Here is a 15,627-nt window from a genome sequence, read left to right as displayed (position 1 = left end):
AACTGAGTGAAAAAACTCAAATGCAGTTAGCAGCAGACAAATCCATCTTGATTGCTCATGGGAAAGTATGTATGCACATACATTTTCACTTGGTTATCTAAATTGGGTTATAAATTTCAAAATTTCATTCTACATTGACCTGTCAACCCTTTTCCTGTTTAATTTTGCTTGTTTATCTATCTCTAATCCTAAATACTGCCTCTTAAACAATTTTCTCCAAATATGTGGTGCAAAGGATGTTATAGCTTACAGGACATTTAAATATATAAAAGATATAAAAAAGCAAGGGAAGGAAAGTTCTAGAATAGGCCACCATGGTATACAGCTTGAAGAGAAAAGACTATTTCTTCAAAGAGTGGTGGAGGGAAAGTAACATTGGAATTCAAGAAAGAATGAGAAATACAGTGGACATAAAGATCTGGAATAGCCAGGGTAAAGTTAGGAAATCACTATAGTATGCAGCAAAAGGAACAGGAAGGCAAAACAGGCAGCATGGATGGACCGTGTAGGCATCTACCCTCCTGACAAAAACTCAGCAAAGTATATTACAAACACAAATATGTTCTTGCAAGATTTTTATTCACACCATTTGTTTTAAGAATCTTTTTTATTTTGTAATGCTCGTGATGGAATGAGAAAGTATATAAAGTGAAGTTACTCATCTGTAGCAGCTGTTCTCCGAAGACAACTGCACAAGTATTTTCACAACTGTTTTGACGTCATCCATGGAGCCCCAGTGCGGACACTGCCCAGTATTTTCCTCTTTCTAAAAACATTTGGCAGGCCCTCTCTGCACATGGGTGAGTGCCTTCCCGCCTGCACAACTCACACTGGATCTGCAGCTGGATTAAAGCAGTGGTTCCAAAATCTGTCCTGTGAATCTCCAGCTACCAGGTTCACTGAAAACAACAATAGTCAAAAGGGACTTGCAATGGCAAGGCTAACAGGAACCAATTAACACTAACAACACAAATAGGCCTGCTGCAGAGGCTAAAACTCACAGTAACAACTTTTTCAGGTAAATCAGAAGCAGAAAGCCTGCAAGGGAATCTGTAGGACCATTAGATCACAAAGGAGCAAAAGGAGCGCTCAGGAAGGACAAGGCATTACAAAACACGTACACAAACATTGTTTAATGAGACAGAGTCAGCATGGGTTCAGCCGAGGGAAGTCTTGTCTCACCAATTTGCTTAATTTCTTTGAAGGCGTGAATAAACACATGGATAAAGGTGAGCCAGTTGATGTAGTGTATCTAGATTTTTGAAAGCTTTTGAGAGACTCCTGAGAAAATTAAAGAGTCATGGGATAGGAGGCAAGGTTCTGGAGTGGATTAGGAACTGGTTATTGGAAAGAAAACAGAGGGATAGAGTTAAATGGTCATTTCTCTCAACGGAGGATGGTGAACACTGGAGTGCCGCAGGGATCTATACTGGGACTGGTGCTTTTTAACATATTTATAAATGATATGGAAACTGGAACGACAAGTGAGGTGATCAAATCTACTACGCAGATGATAGAAAACTATTCAAGGTTGTTAAAACACTGCAGACTGGGAAATATTGTAGGAAGACCTTAGGTAATTGGAAGACTGGGCATCCAAATGCCAGATGAAATTTAATGTGGCCAAATGCAAGGTGATGAATGCAAGGGTCCACCTTGGGGGTCAGTACTCAAGAAAAAGATCTGGGTGTCGATGTAGATAATATGCTGAAATCTTCTGCTCAGTGTGCGGTGGCGGCCAAAAAAGCAAACAGGATGCTAGGAATTATTAGGAAAGGGATGGTGAATAAGACCGAAAATACTATAATGCCTTTGTATTGCTCCATGGTGCGTCTAGAAAAGGTTCAAAGAAGAGCGACCAAAATGATAAAGGGGATGGAATTCCTCTCGTATGAGGAAAAGCTAAAGAGGTTAGGGCTCTTCAGAACGGAAAAGAGACGGATGAGGGGAGATATGATTGAGATCTACAAAATCCTGAGTGGTGTAGCATGAGTAGAAGTAAATAGATTTTTTTACTCGTTACAAAAGCACAGAGACTAGGGGACACGTGAGGAAGTTACATGAAAATACATGAAAAAATGGGAGGAAATATTTTTTCACTCAACGAATAGTTAAGTTCTGGAACTCTTTGCCGGAGGATGTGGTAACAGTGGTTAGAATATCTGGGTTTAAAAAAGGTTTGGACAAATTCCTGGAGGAAAAGTCCATAGTCTGCTATTGAGGCAGACATGGGAAGCAACTGGTTGCCCTGGGATTTGTAGTATGGAGTACGATTTAGGTTTCTGTCAGGTACTTGTGACCTGGCTTGGCCACTGTTTGGAAAACAGTTAGATGGACTATTGATCTGACCCAGAATGGCTACTCTTAAGTTCTTATGTTGTGAAGGTACAGTCGGGAACATAAAAGAATGGGCCTAAGACGGTGGAGCTGGATCCTAGACTCCAAACAAATTCTGCAGGACTGTCTAATCAAACAGGCTACTGTGTAGGGTACTGTGAGATGTGAAAGTATGAACTGAAGACCACATTACAGCTCTGCAGAACAAGATAACATCAAGTGGGCTACTGACATAGCCATAGCTCTGACACGATCATCAGAAGTCAGTCCAGCCTGGGTTTAAATGAGGAAGATGTAGTGTGCTAGCCAGTTGGTCAAAGTGCCTTTACTAATGGTTGCTCCCATCCTGTTTGGGTCAAAAGAAACAAAAAGTTTGATGGACTGTCTGTGGGCTTTAGTCCGCTCCAGTTAGAAAGCCATGGCTCTCTTGCAGTCCATGGTGTGCAGTGCACATTCACCAGGATAAGCATGAGGTTTTGAGATAAATGTTGGCAGGACAATTGACAGATTAAAATTAAACTCTAGGGAGGTCACGTGATGCCATGCTAGGGAGCAGTTGCTGTTAATGGGAGCTCCCGGGCCTGACTGTTGTCACTCCCCTGGAATGTTGCATTTCCCAGTTTCAGTACTGCTTGACACTTAGAGAAGTGCTTTGGATTCAGACTGTGGAGTTTGACTGGGGAAATCTGCTTAATGGCGTCAAAGGGACTGTGCAAGGAGAGCCGGTAAGCTCGACGTGGACTACCAAAATTGTAGCAGAGATCAAAGCCACTATGGAGTCCAATGTAATTACTCAGTTCAAACACATTGCCAATAAGCTTGATATGGTGTCTTGAGTATATGGAGGAGCTGAGGCAGGAAATTAGTCGACTCAAACCCGTGTGGAGGCCTTAGAGACTACGGTACAGCAGTTAGTACTGAGCTGGGACCTCGTGTCTAACAGACTTACCCAACTTGAAGACTTGAGGACCTTGAAAACAGATCAAGGCACAACAATTTGAGCCTCACTGGTTTATTCTGGAGGCAGATTTGCAGGGCTTCTTGGAGACCTGGCTGGGCTCTTCCTCACAACTGCAGACAGGCAGGCCTGCTACGTATTGAATGCGCTCATCGCCTGGAGCCTTAGAAGTGATGCTAGTTCAAGATCCAGAGCAGTGATATTTTGTTTGCTGAATTTCTGCCACAAGCAAGAGATCTTATGGGCTCTGCAGTAAGGCAAGACGCTGATGTACGAGGACTGTCACATCTTGCGTTTCCAGGACTACTCAACCCATGTGATGGCACAGTGGAAGGAATTTGGCTCCCTCTGCAAGGTGCTCATTGAACAGAAAATTAGATTCATGCTGCTCTATCCAGTGCAATTGCGTGTTGAATATAAAGGCACTACACATTTATTGGACTCTGTACAAGTGGCGGATCTTTTGGCTTGGATTGTGAGGACTCACAACTCTTGACTGTTGCACTAATCTGTGTTGGTTGATTGCAGGCTTTTGGGTTTCTTGACATGAGTGGTGTGAGCCCTGAGATGCCCTGGCGTCAGAGTATGTGTACTGGGAACAGCATTACCTGAAGATGGTATAGTACTGGAAACTATCTTTCCTTCCTGCCTGGGGCCCTTCCTATATCGATGTTTGAAACGCTATTTGCAAAGTTGCTGCAGCACCACATCCGCATGGGACTATGCTGTGATCCAAACTTTTCTTTTTTTTCCCTCTCTGGAACCATATGGTGAATGTATATATGATGCAGATGCCACCGTAGACTCAGTGCAGACAGTAGCTCTACTGTGTTGTGTGTGTGTGTGTGTGTGTGCGTGTTTTTTTTCTCTCTCTTCCTTTATTTGCTTCCGATGGCTGGACACTTGTTTGGAGATCTTAGATCCTGTTCCATATTTGACTGTTGTTTTAAAGCATTTATACATGACTTGATGTTATGGGTGTTTTTTTTTTTTTTATAAAGATTTTACATTGTTGTTCACTTTTCTAAGGGGGAATGTATACTTTTTTAGGTTGCTGGCAAAAGTGGGAAGGGCTACAGAACTTTGCTTGAGGGAGGGGGGAACTAGCAGTTTCGGATGTGTTACTTAGTGATCAGTATCCCTTAAGGGAAGTCTAGGATGAGAGAGGAGTAGAAGGGGTTAGGAGGGGGAGAGTGGGTTAATTTGTTTGTTTTCATTTTTGGTCTCATCATAGGTACATGGAGACGGCTTGGGGGTGAAGGAAGGGTTGGGGGGATTGGGTGGGATCTGTGTGTTGTATGTGGGACATGGCTAAGGAATCCAGGTGGTGTCCAGAAGGTGAGTTGAGTGGGGTGGGGTGCTGGGACAACTCTTCTCACCATATTTGCCTTGCTTTCTCTGTTGGCTCTGTCAGTGTCCCTTTGTTATATGTCATGGTGAATATTTTCTCTTGGTATGTGGGAGCTATTTCCTGCCCTGTTAATAGAACAAAAGATCTTACAAGCCTTAAATAGGAAACAGGTGGATGTCGCTCTTCTACAGGAAACTCTTATCTAAAATAGAGCACTGTAAACTTTAGCTGTGGTGGGTGGGGATTGAATATGGGGCCCCTGCAGTGGCTAAGAAGGATGGAGTAGTTATTTTGATCTGTAAAGGGATCCTCTGTACTTTGCATAGCCTAGTGGCTGATCCTTCAGGTAGACATGTGATAGCATATGTCACTTTGGACTGGCAACCAATGGTAATTTGCAAAATTTATGACCCAAAACCTAAGATAAACATTTTATCTGCACTTTGACCACTCATTTAATCTAATTTGATGCGCTTCAGATTATTTTGGGGGATGATTTCAACATGGTAGCTGACCCGGCTCTGGATCGGTCTGGGGGGATGGGGAGTGGACATATACCCCACAGTCACGGGAGTCCCACATTTCAGATACAAGTCATGTGGTGCTATAGCAGACTGAAACGCTCTATCAGGTGATATATAAAGTCGTAACACAAATGTATACAACTCCCACACTATCATCTATTCTGGCATTTTATCAATCCGCAACACAAAAGTTTTAAGAGGTTCCGGTGTTACAGCACATAGTAGATACCTGGACCATTTCAAAGCCAATGCAGAATAATCCAAATCTGGGGTAGTATTTTTTAAATGGTTATAAAGTGAAGATACTTACCTGTATCAGGTATTCTCCAAGTACAGCGGGCTTCACATTCTCAAAAGTGGGCAGACGATCCCACGTTGCTCACGTCGTCAGAGTACCAAGCAAAAAAATTGAGACAGCTTTCTGGATCACGAAGTGCCTTTCCGCCCACAGCGTAACCGCGCCTCTCAGTTTAAAACAAAAGCACAAAAATGAAATAAAAAGTGAAGACAACAACTCCAAGGAGGTGGGCGAGTTTGTGAGTATGTGAAGCCTACTGTCCTCGGAGAATACCTGCTACAGGTAAGTATCTTCACTTTCTCCGACGACAAGCGAGCTTACATTCTCACCATTGGGGAATCCCTAACATCCAGACTCACCCAAAACAACAAACAGTGATCAATTGGGCCTCGCAACGATGAGGACGTAACACAGATTAACCTGAAACTATATACGACTAGATGAGGGTGCAGCCTGGAACAGAGCAGAATGGGCCTAGGAGGGTGGAGTTGGATTCCAGAACGCAAACAGATTCTGCAACACTGTCGCATTGGGTACCCTGTTCAAGGCAGTAGTGACTGAAGACCATGTCGCAGCCTCACAAATCTCTCCAATGGAGGCTGACTTCAAATGGGCCACCGACGCAGCCATGCTTCTAATATGTGCAGTGACATGATCACCCAAAGTAAGCCCAGCTCAGGCATAAGCGAAGGAAATGCAATCTGCTAGACAACTGGAAATGGTGCATTTACCGATGGCAACTCTCCTCCGATTGGGAGCAAAAGAAAAAAACAACTGGGCGGACTGTTTGAAGGGCTTTGTCCGCTCCATGCAAAAGGCCAACGCTCTCTTGCAGTCCAAGGTGTGCAAGCTGCCTTTGCCAGGATGTGCGTGAGGACAGAGAAAGAATGTTGGCAAGACAATCGACTGGTGCAGATGGAACTCAAAACACCACCTTCAGCAGGAACTTAGGGTGCCTGCAGAGGACTACTTTGTTGTGATTAAACAGTATAAAGTGCATCCACTACTAAGGCCTGAAGTTCAATGATCCTACGAGCTGAAGTAATAGCCACCAAGAAAATGACCTTCCAGGTCAAGTATTTCAGATGGCAGGAATTCAGTGGCTCAAAGGGAGCTTTCATCAGCTGGGTGAGAACAACGTTGAGCTCCCATGATACTGATGGAGGTTTGACAGGGGGCATTGACAAAAGCAAATCTCTCATGAAGCGAACTAAAGGCTGTCCAGAGAATCTATGATCTTGCTGTCCCACCAGACGGCAAACCTCCTCCATTTAAAAGAATAACACCTCTTAGTGGAATCTCTCCTTGAAGCCTGCAAGACTCGAGAGACAACCTCCAAAAAGGAAGTGAATTCCAGGCTCTCAACATCCAGGCCGTGAGAGCCAGAGACAGGAGGTTGGGATGTAGAAATGACCCCTCATTCTGCTTAATGAGGGTTGGAAAACACTCCAATCTCCACGGTTCTTATATAAGTACATAAGTAATGCCACACTGGGAAAACACCAAGGGTCCATCGAGCCCAGCATCCTGTCCACAACAGCGGACAATCCAGGCCAAGGGCACCTGGCAAGCTTCCCAAACGTACAAACATTCTATACATGTTATTCCCGGAATTGTGGATTTTTCCCAAATCCATTTAGTAGTGGTTTATGGACTTGTCCTTTAGGAAACCGTCTAACCCCTTTTTAAACTCTGCCAAGCTAACCGCCTTCACCACGTTCTCCGGCAATGAATTCCAGAGTTTAATTATGCGTTGGGTGAAGAAAAAGTTTCTCCATTTTGTTTTAAATTTACTAAACTGTAGTTTCATCACATGCCCCCTAGTCCTAGTATTTTTGGAAAGCGTGAACAGACGCTTCACATCCACCTGTTCCACTCCAATCATTATTTTATATACCTCTATCATGTCTCCCCTCAGCCGTCTCTTCTCCAAGCTGAAAAGCCCTAACCTCCTTAGTCTTTCTTCATAGGGAAGTCGTCCCATCCCCACTATCATTTTAGTCGCCCTTCGCTGCACCTTTTCCAATTCTACTATATCTTTCTTGAGATGCGGTGACCAGAATTGAACACAATACTCAAGGTGCGGTCGCACCATGGAGCGATACAACGGCATTATAACATCCTCACACCTGTTTTCCATACCTTTCCTAATAATACCCAACATTCTATTCGCTTTCCTAGCCGCAGCAGCACACTAAGCAGAAGGTTTCAGTGTATTATCGACGACGACACCCAGATCCCTTTCTTGGTCCGTAACTCCTAATGTGGAACCTTGCATGACGTAGCTATAATTTGGGTTCTTTTTTCCCACATGCATCACCCTGCATTTGCTCACATTAAACGTCATCTGCCATTTAGCCGCCCAGTCTCGTAAGGTCCTTCTGTAATTTTTCACAATCCTGTCGGGAGTTAACGATTTTGAATAACTTTGTGTCATCAGCAAATTTAATTACTTCGCTAGTTACTCCCATCTCTAAATCATTTATAAATATATTAAAAAGCAGCGGTCCTAGCACAGACCCCTGAGGGAACCCCACTAGCTACCCTTCTCCATTGTAAATACTGCCCATTTAATCCCACTCTCTGTTTCCTATCCTTCAGCCAGTTTTTAATCCACAATAGGACATTTCCTCCTATCCCATGACCCTCCAATTTCCTCTGTAGCCTTTCATGACGTACCTTGTCAAACGCCTTTTGAAAATCCAGATACACAATATCAACCGGCTCCCCTTTGTCCACATGTTTGTTTACTCCTTCAAAGAATTGAAGTAAATTGGTCAGGCAAGATTTCCCCACAAAAAAGCCGTGCTGACTTGGTCTGAGTAATCCATGTCCATGGATGTGCTCTGTAATTTTGTTTTTAATAATAGCCTCTACCATTTTCCCCGGCACCGACGTCAGACTCACCGGTCTATAATTTCCAGGATTTCCCCTGGAACCTTTTTTGAAAATTGGCGTTACATTGGCCACCCTCCAATCTTCCGGTACCACGCTCGATTTTAAGGATAAATTGCATATCACTAACAGTAGCTCTGCAAGCTCATTTTTCAGTTCTATCAGTACTCTAGGATGAATACCATCCAGTCCAGGAGATTTGCTACTCTTCAGTTTGCTGAACTGCCCTATTACGTCCTCCAGGTTTACCTTGAAGTCAGTAAGTTTCTCCGACTCGTCTGCTTGAAATACCATTTCCGACACCGGTATTCCACCCAAACCTTCCTCGGTGAAGACCAAAGCAAAGAATTCATTCAATCTCTCCGCTACGTCTTTGTCTTCCTTGATCGCCCCTTCTACCCCTCGGTCATCCAACGGCCCAACCGATTCTTTTGCCGGCTTCCTGCTTTTAATATACCGAAAAATATTTTTACTATGTTTTTTTGCCTCTAATGCTATCTTTTTTTCATATTCCCTCTTGGCCTTCTTTATCTGCGCCTTGCATTTGCTTTGACACTCCTTATGCTGCTTCTTGTTATTTTCAGACGGTTCCTTCTTCCATTTTCTGAAGGCGTTTCTTTTAGCCCTAATAGCTTCCTTCACCTCACTTTTCAACCATGCCGGCTGTCTTTTGGACTTCCGTCTTTCTTTTCTAATTTGCGGAATATGTTTGGCCTGGGCCTCCAGGATGGTATTTTTGAACAGTGTCCATGCCTGTTATACTGTTTTTACCCTCTCAGTTGCCCCCCTAAGTTTTTTTTTTCACCGTTCTTCTCATTTTATCATAGTCTCCTTTTTTAAAGTTAAACGCTAATGTATTTGACTTCCTGTGTATAGTTACTTCAAGATTTATTTATAGCATTTATATCCCACATTTTCCCACCAATTTGCAGGCTCAATGTGGCTTACATTTGCCGTAATAGCGGTTGCCATTTCCGGGTAACAGAATTACAAATGGTGCTGCGTTAAGGTGCATACATACATGGTAACATAGATGGAACATAACATACATGGAACAGTTGATATATGTTGACCAAAGGTTAAATATGAATCTATAATAACTCCTAAATACTTAAAAGATGGAACTGTTGGGACTGGTAACCCAAATAAAGTGGAAGTAAGTAGCAGAACAGAACTGTATCTGTAAGTTAGCAAGCTGTGCTCCTAGATGGATTTAATACAAGCCTGTTGTTACAGAGTCAAGTAGAAATGGCAACTAGATAGGACTGTAGGGGAGACTAATCTATGGAATCTGCTCTAATACAATAAAATAGAAGGATATTATCAGCATAATAGTAAGCACTAATATCATGCTCTTGGATTAAAAGTGATAGGTGACTAAGAAATAGAATAAACAAAGTTGGAGAAAGAATAGAGCCCTGTGGGACCAGACCCCACAAAGCAACAGTTGAGGAGACGAGTGATGATTGCTATGATACTTGAAATGAGCAATTTTGTAGAAAAGAAGCAAACCATGCTAATACAGTACCAGATATAATGAAGAGAGATTATCGTTGCAGAAACACATGATGAACCAAATCAAAAGTAGCACTAATATCCAATGATACTGCTAAAACTATAAAACCATGAACCTCACAAAGAGTGAGGTTACTACAGTTTCAGTACAAAATCTTATCCTGAAACCCGACTGTCTAGGATGCAATTTAAAAAAAAAAAATGAATGAATGCCCACGCAGACTCTGTGAAGTCCAAAACAAGTCTTTATTCAAGCAAATCCTGACAGAATGGTGAAGCTGTTGCTCTGCCCTCTTTTGTTAAGAAGATTCATTTAAGTGATCTTGGCTGTTTAGTATTCTTACCAGGGCAAAGGCTGAGAAACCCTTGTTAGTTGTTTATGTTTACTCCTGATGCAGCCTTTTTGGCAAAACGTGGTCATGTCAGGATTTGCTTGAATAAAGACTTGTTTTGGACTTTACAGTTTCTGTTTGGGCATTCTTTTGTTTTGTTGCTGCAGACACCTAGTTCCTCTTTGTTGTTTGTCTAGCATGCAATGCTCTTGCCAATTGCTATTTCCTGCTTGAATTTGGTTAGGAGAGTAAGTAGTACTGTTTCAGTGTTGTGTAGGGGTCGAAATTCTGACTGTGACTCATGTAGTATAGTGAATTTGTTTATGTAGTCATTAAGTACAGTTTGGGTCTTCAAGGTGAAGGTTAATGTCTCCTAATACTAATGTATTGGAGTTGGATACACATATGTTTGAAACTAAGTCCATGAAGTCCGCCTGGCTTTCGTTCCAGTTGCATGGTGGTCTGTAGAATAGGACACAATTTAGGTGGTCGAGTAGGGTTTTATGGTGGATTCTGATTAAGGCTATTTCGAGGTGGGTTGTTATAGATTCCGCTGTCACTTCATTCATGAGGTGAGATTCGGTATATAAGCGATATGCCCTCTCCTCTCTTTTCTGGTCCAGTGGGTGATTTTATATCCTGGAGGACATAGGTTTAGGATGATAGGTTCCTTCTGATCATGGATCCAGGTTTCAGTGATGAAGAGTAGATCAAGTTTCGCTGACGTGATCCAGTCTGTTATTATTGTTGTTTTTTTTACTACGGATCTGGTGTTGACGTAGCCTATTTGAATTTTTTGGTGTGGGTCTTCTGCATTTGGTGTTATGTGGACTTTTGTTAGTTGTCTTGGTTTGTGTGGGTTTTTTATGACCTTTCTTTTCATTTTGTTGAGGTTGTACGCCTGTTGGTTCTTTTCCTTTGTTTTGGTTGATGTCGGTTTGGTGTGATGTGCTGTGTCTGGTCAGTATTCGGTTTTGGAGTAGTATGGGTATATTATTGATTTCTGCGAGTGGGGTGGTCATTGTTAGGTGGATCAGGGATAAGGAGTAGATTGCTAGGAGCAGTTTTGTGGTGTTCATTATGGTATCAATTCAATTATTTATAACAGAAGACTGTTGTTGTGTTCAACGTTGAAGATTATTCTCCCAGACCCTCTTATTTGCGTAGCAGTCTTGTCCTTTTTAAATTAGTAATATGCTCCAGGGGTATGAGATACGGATTGTTTTATCTATGTTTTTTTTTTGTTTTAATCTTTATTTGTGATTTTTATTTATAGTATTTTTTTTTTATTTTTATATTTATTAGATTTCAAATTTTTACAAATGAATATCAATTTGTAAGGTAATACAGAGAAACAGTTATAAGGCAATTAAGAAATAAAAGATATGTATATCTTATCATAATATTCTAACTCTTCCTTAGACCACAACATTTGTTTTGGAGGGAGTGGATTTAGAAAACTAAAAGGAGAATTCAATAAGGCAAATCAAAATTTAAACCATAATTGGCATAGTCCTGTTTTTTATCCCATCATTCTCTATTCGCTGATACAGTTGTTCCAGTCTGACGGCTAGTTGGAATTTTAGAGTCCAGAAAAGTTTTCAGCTGACTTGGCTCAAAAAACACATATTTAACACCTAATAAACGTATTACACATTTACAGGGATAAACTAATGTAAAAATTGCTCCCAAATTTTTTACATCTTCTCTCAGGGTCAAAAATTGTTTTCTTCTTTGCTGGGTCACCTTGGTAACATCAGAATATATTTTTTGACCGCAGAATAGTGCAGAAGAATTTTTGAAGTATAGTTTCATGATCATATTTAAGTCCTGCTCAAATACTAGGGATACAATCATAGTCCCCCGATTAGATATTTCAACCATAGAGTCTTCTAATAGTGCAGTTAAATTCTGCAAGTCAATATCATTTCTCTGAGGGGCTACATTCGCCATATTTGCTGGTTGAGAAGCCTCTCCACGTTTCTGAATGGTAGGAAGGTAATACATTTTGTTACAAGGGGGAATATCTTTAGGAGAGAGCTTCAAAATCTCTTGTAAATATTTTTTAAAGAAATCATAAGATGATAATGCTGGTGATATTGGAAAATTCAATAGTCTAAGTGTAAGACGTCGATTAAAGTTCTCAATTTGCTCTATTTTGCGAGATGTTAACATTTTGTCTTTAACCAAGGTGTCCACAGTCAGTTTCACTGTATTTACCTCGTCTTTTACCTGAGATACTTGATTTGTTACCTCTGTTTTAATTTTATCAAAAGCTTCCGACATTGTAGACAGTTTACTCACTATTGTAGACATTTCTTTAGTTGATTTAGCCACCTCAGCCGCTAGTCCCTGGACTGCTTGCCAAATAGCCGACAAAGTAACCTCCTGTGGGGCTCCCTGCTCCAGTATACTTCCTTCTGCATGTCCAGGGGAGGAACCGCCGAGCAGGCTCAAACTGTCGGCGTCTTCCGTCTCAGCTTGACCTGCTAACCCGGCCCTGGAACTTGCAGGTCGCGTCAGCTCTGGCGGCGATAGCGTGGTATCAGGTCCCAAGATAGACGTCGCTCCTTCAGCGTCGCTCAATGCGGGACTCGCCAAACCATGTTCCACCGGGAAGCTTGTCATGTAGCAGTCCAGGGTCTGCTGGATTGGAGACGAAGTAAAGGCTATTGGCGGTTGCCTTTTAATCGTCGCTTTCCGCTTAGTATGAGGCATTTCAACGCAAGAAGAATAAAACTGAGGTATTTCCAGCAGGCTCCTGAGACGCTCACGCAGCAAGCTAGGACGCCATCTTGCCACTTATTTATAGTATTTTCTAAAAGATAAAGAGTATGCAGACTCCATCCATGTCCAGCATTTCTCCTCTCTTCCCTCCCCTCCATCCATCCATGTCCAGCAACGCTGCATTCTCCCCTGCCCCCTCCTCCATCCACCCATATCCAGCAAATTTCCTCTCTCCCCTACCCCTCCATTCATCCATCCATGTCCAACAATTCTCCTCTCTCCCCTGCCCTCCCCTCCATCCTCCATGTCCAGCAATTCTCCTCTTTCCCCTGCCCTCAACTCCTGTCCAGCGATCTCTTCTCCCCCTGCCCTCCTCTCCAATTCCAGCCATCTCTTCTCTCCCCCTGCCCTCCCATCCATGTCCAGCGATTCTCCCTGCCCTCCCTCAGCTCCCTGACAGCCCTCCTCTCTGTCCCCCCCCCCCCCCGCGTATTTAACCCTTTTACTTTCAGGCACAGCGACGGCAGTGAAGAGGACAACACAGTTTCTCCCTTCCCTCACACAGTGTCCCGCCCTCGCAGAAATGCATCATCGTAGAAGGCGGGACACTGTGTGAGGGAAGGGAGAAGCTGGAGGTGAGCCCGCTGTGCTGTCCTGTTCACTGCTGTCGCTGCACCTGAAAGTAAAAGGGTTAAACACGCGCAAGGGGGGAGAAATGGAGAGGAGGGCTGTCGATCAGGGAGCTGAGGGCAGGAAGGAGCGAAGGGACCATCCCTGCATTTGGGGGGGCAGCAGCAGCCAGGGGAAGGTCACGGTTGAAGCCTCTTATACGGGGCACCTATGACTGTCCTCCCATCCCATCCATCAATTCTCCTCTGCCCCCCTCCCTCCCCCCTCGATGTCCCGCGATTCTCTCCTCCTGACATCATCTCGCCTCCAGCGTTCCCTTCCCCCTCATTGTTCCAACCTCTGACGGCATTACGTCATTTGACACGAGGGCAGGGCAATGAGTGGGAATGGATGTTACGAACCCAGGCATCCATAGAATGTTGGCGGTGCAAATTATTATATAGGATATGGTGATAAGAACAAACTATTCTATAGTGGACCCTAATGGAGTTGGCTTTTAAACATGACTGATAAATATAGAAGGTATACCCAAACAGTTTTTGTGTAATACAGGAAAAAAGTTTGATTGTGATGGCTGAATATCTGGATCATATGTTCACTGTCAAAAGTCCACTGTCTCATTTACTGTTTTGTCATCATCAGTGCCTAAGGTATACTTGTCTGGAGGTTTTAGCACAAGAAGAATGTCATTGTATGGCACTGGTCTCAAAACCAATGGCAGAATAGGATATGAAATAGACTTTTTGTTTTTGGAAGAAGGGCCCAAAACATTTCTCAAACAGAAATAATCTGTAGCATGATCTTTCTGCTCTCTCCATATCAATGGGACAGCAAATAGCATGGCTGGCCATGAATCACACACTATAACATGGGAAAACAGCAACATTTCAATAAGCAAAACACATCAGAAAATCATGTTGCTAAACATACAGATCACTCAGTGTCCCACGGAGAACAACCCCTGCTATATATTATAAGATGGAGAAAAAAGCCTCAAACTTAAATAACAGCCACTTTACCAATAATGTTAAGCTGTCATCGATACCATCACAGGCAAAACAGATGCTAGCAGAATTACATGGCTAGCAATGAACCTTTGATGCAAGCACTCAGATTAACTGCACATGAAACAAATGTGGAAAGCCCAGTTTTTGTCTCGATTGCTAACTTTACATCCAAGAAAGTCATGGTTTTCCTTTTCACCTTCAGATAGAACTTATCTTAAACGTAGCAGAAAGCGTCAGCATGATTAATACATTTCCATGACATTTTCGTTTTAATTAACCATCAGGTCATGCAATAAACTAGCTATTCATTCACTTCTCCTAGAAGCAATACATAAAAATAGGGATAAATGACGTCACAATATATTTAAACTGAACGGCATTCATTTACTAGTGGTGTTGATACACATATGTTCCAACAAAATTTCTAGACAGCCATACAGTATAGAATAATTTTGATGCCATTTATGTGATCAACATCCAAAAATCTATAAGAACCACTCAGTCTCATTACGGAAACAAAATTTATGTTGTCCAGTGAAATTAATCTGGTAAAGGTTTTTCTAAGGAGACCATAAGCCCTGAGTGTGAAACCCAACTGTATGGGCTCCTCAACCTAGTTTGGATACATCTGTGGTGATAATTTGACCTGGAGAAATTTGGAAGGGAATTCCTTTCATCGTAGTGGAATGATCCAGCCACCAGAACATGGAGTCCCATAGAGATCTGGTGATGCCGACAAGTCAGAGCATTTGAGTGGATGGACTAGATTTAGAAGCACCAACAATCCACTCCTGGCCATAAAGCACAAATGACATTGAGAGAGATCATAATTAAACCCCAAGCACTGCAAGTTCAAATTATGAATATCTGCGCTGGATATGGTCTTGCCACTAGGAGTTTTTTGCTGGGACATGTTGCCAAAAAGTATAGTTCCAGTGAAATCAAATGACTGTGTGATTTGGGAAGTGGGGGAGGGGGAAGGAGGAGAGAGTGAGACCATGACCCAAGATGGCTGCTTAAACTAAGAGCTCCATTGGGTCTGGCAAAAATCAT

General features: G+C 42.6%; 1 protein-coding gene across 3 annotated transcripts in view; it reads right to left on the bottom strand.

The window, feature by feature from the left end:
* LOC115462832 (ubiquitin-associated protein 2-like) overlaps window positions 1-15,627 on the bottom strand; it is a 434,768-nt gene that overhangs the window by 161,614 nt on the left and 257,527 nt on the right. The gene's annotated exons all lie outside the window — the stretch shown is intronic.

The sequence above is a fragment of the Microcaecilia unicolor genome, chromosome 2 (assembly GCF_901765095.1).
Source record: "Microcaecilia unicolor chromosome 2, aMicUni1.1, whole genome shotgun sequence".
Classification (NCBI taxonomy): domain Eukaryota; kingdom Metazoa; phylum Chordata; class Amphibia; order Gymnophiona; family Siphonopidae; genus Microcaecilia; species Microcaecilia unicolor.
Note: the sequence above shows the minus strand (reverse complement) of the source record. Positions and strands in the feature narration are given on the sequence as shown.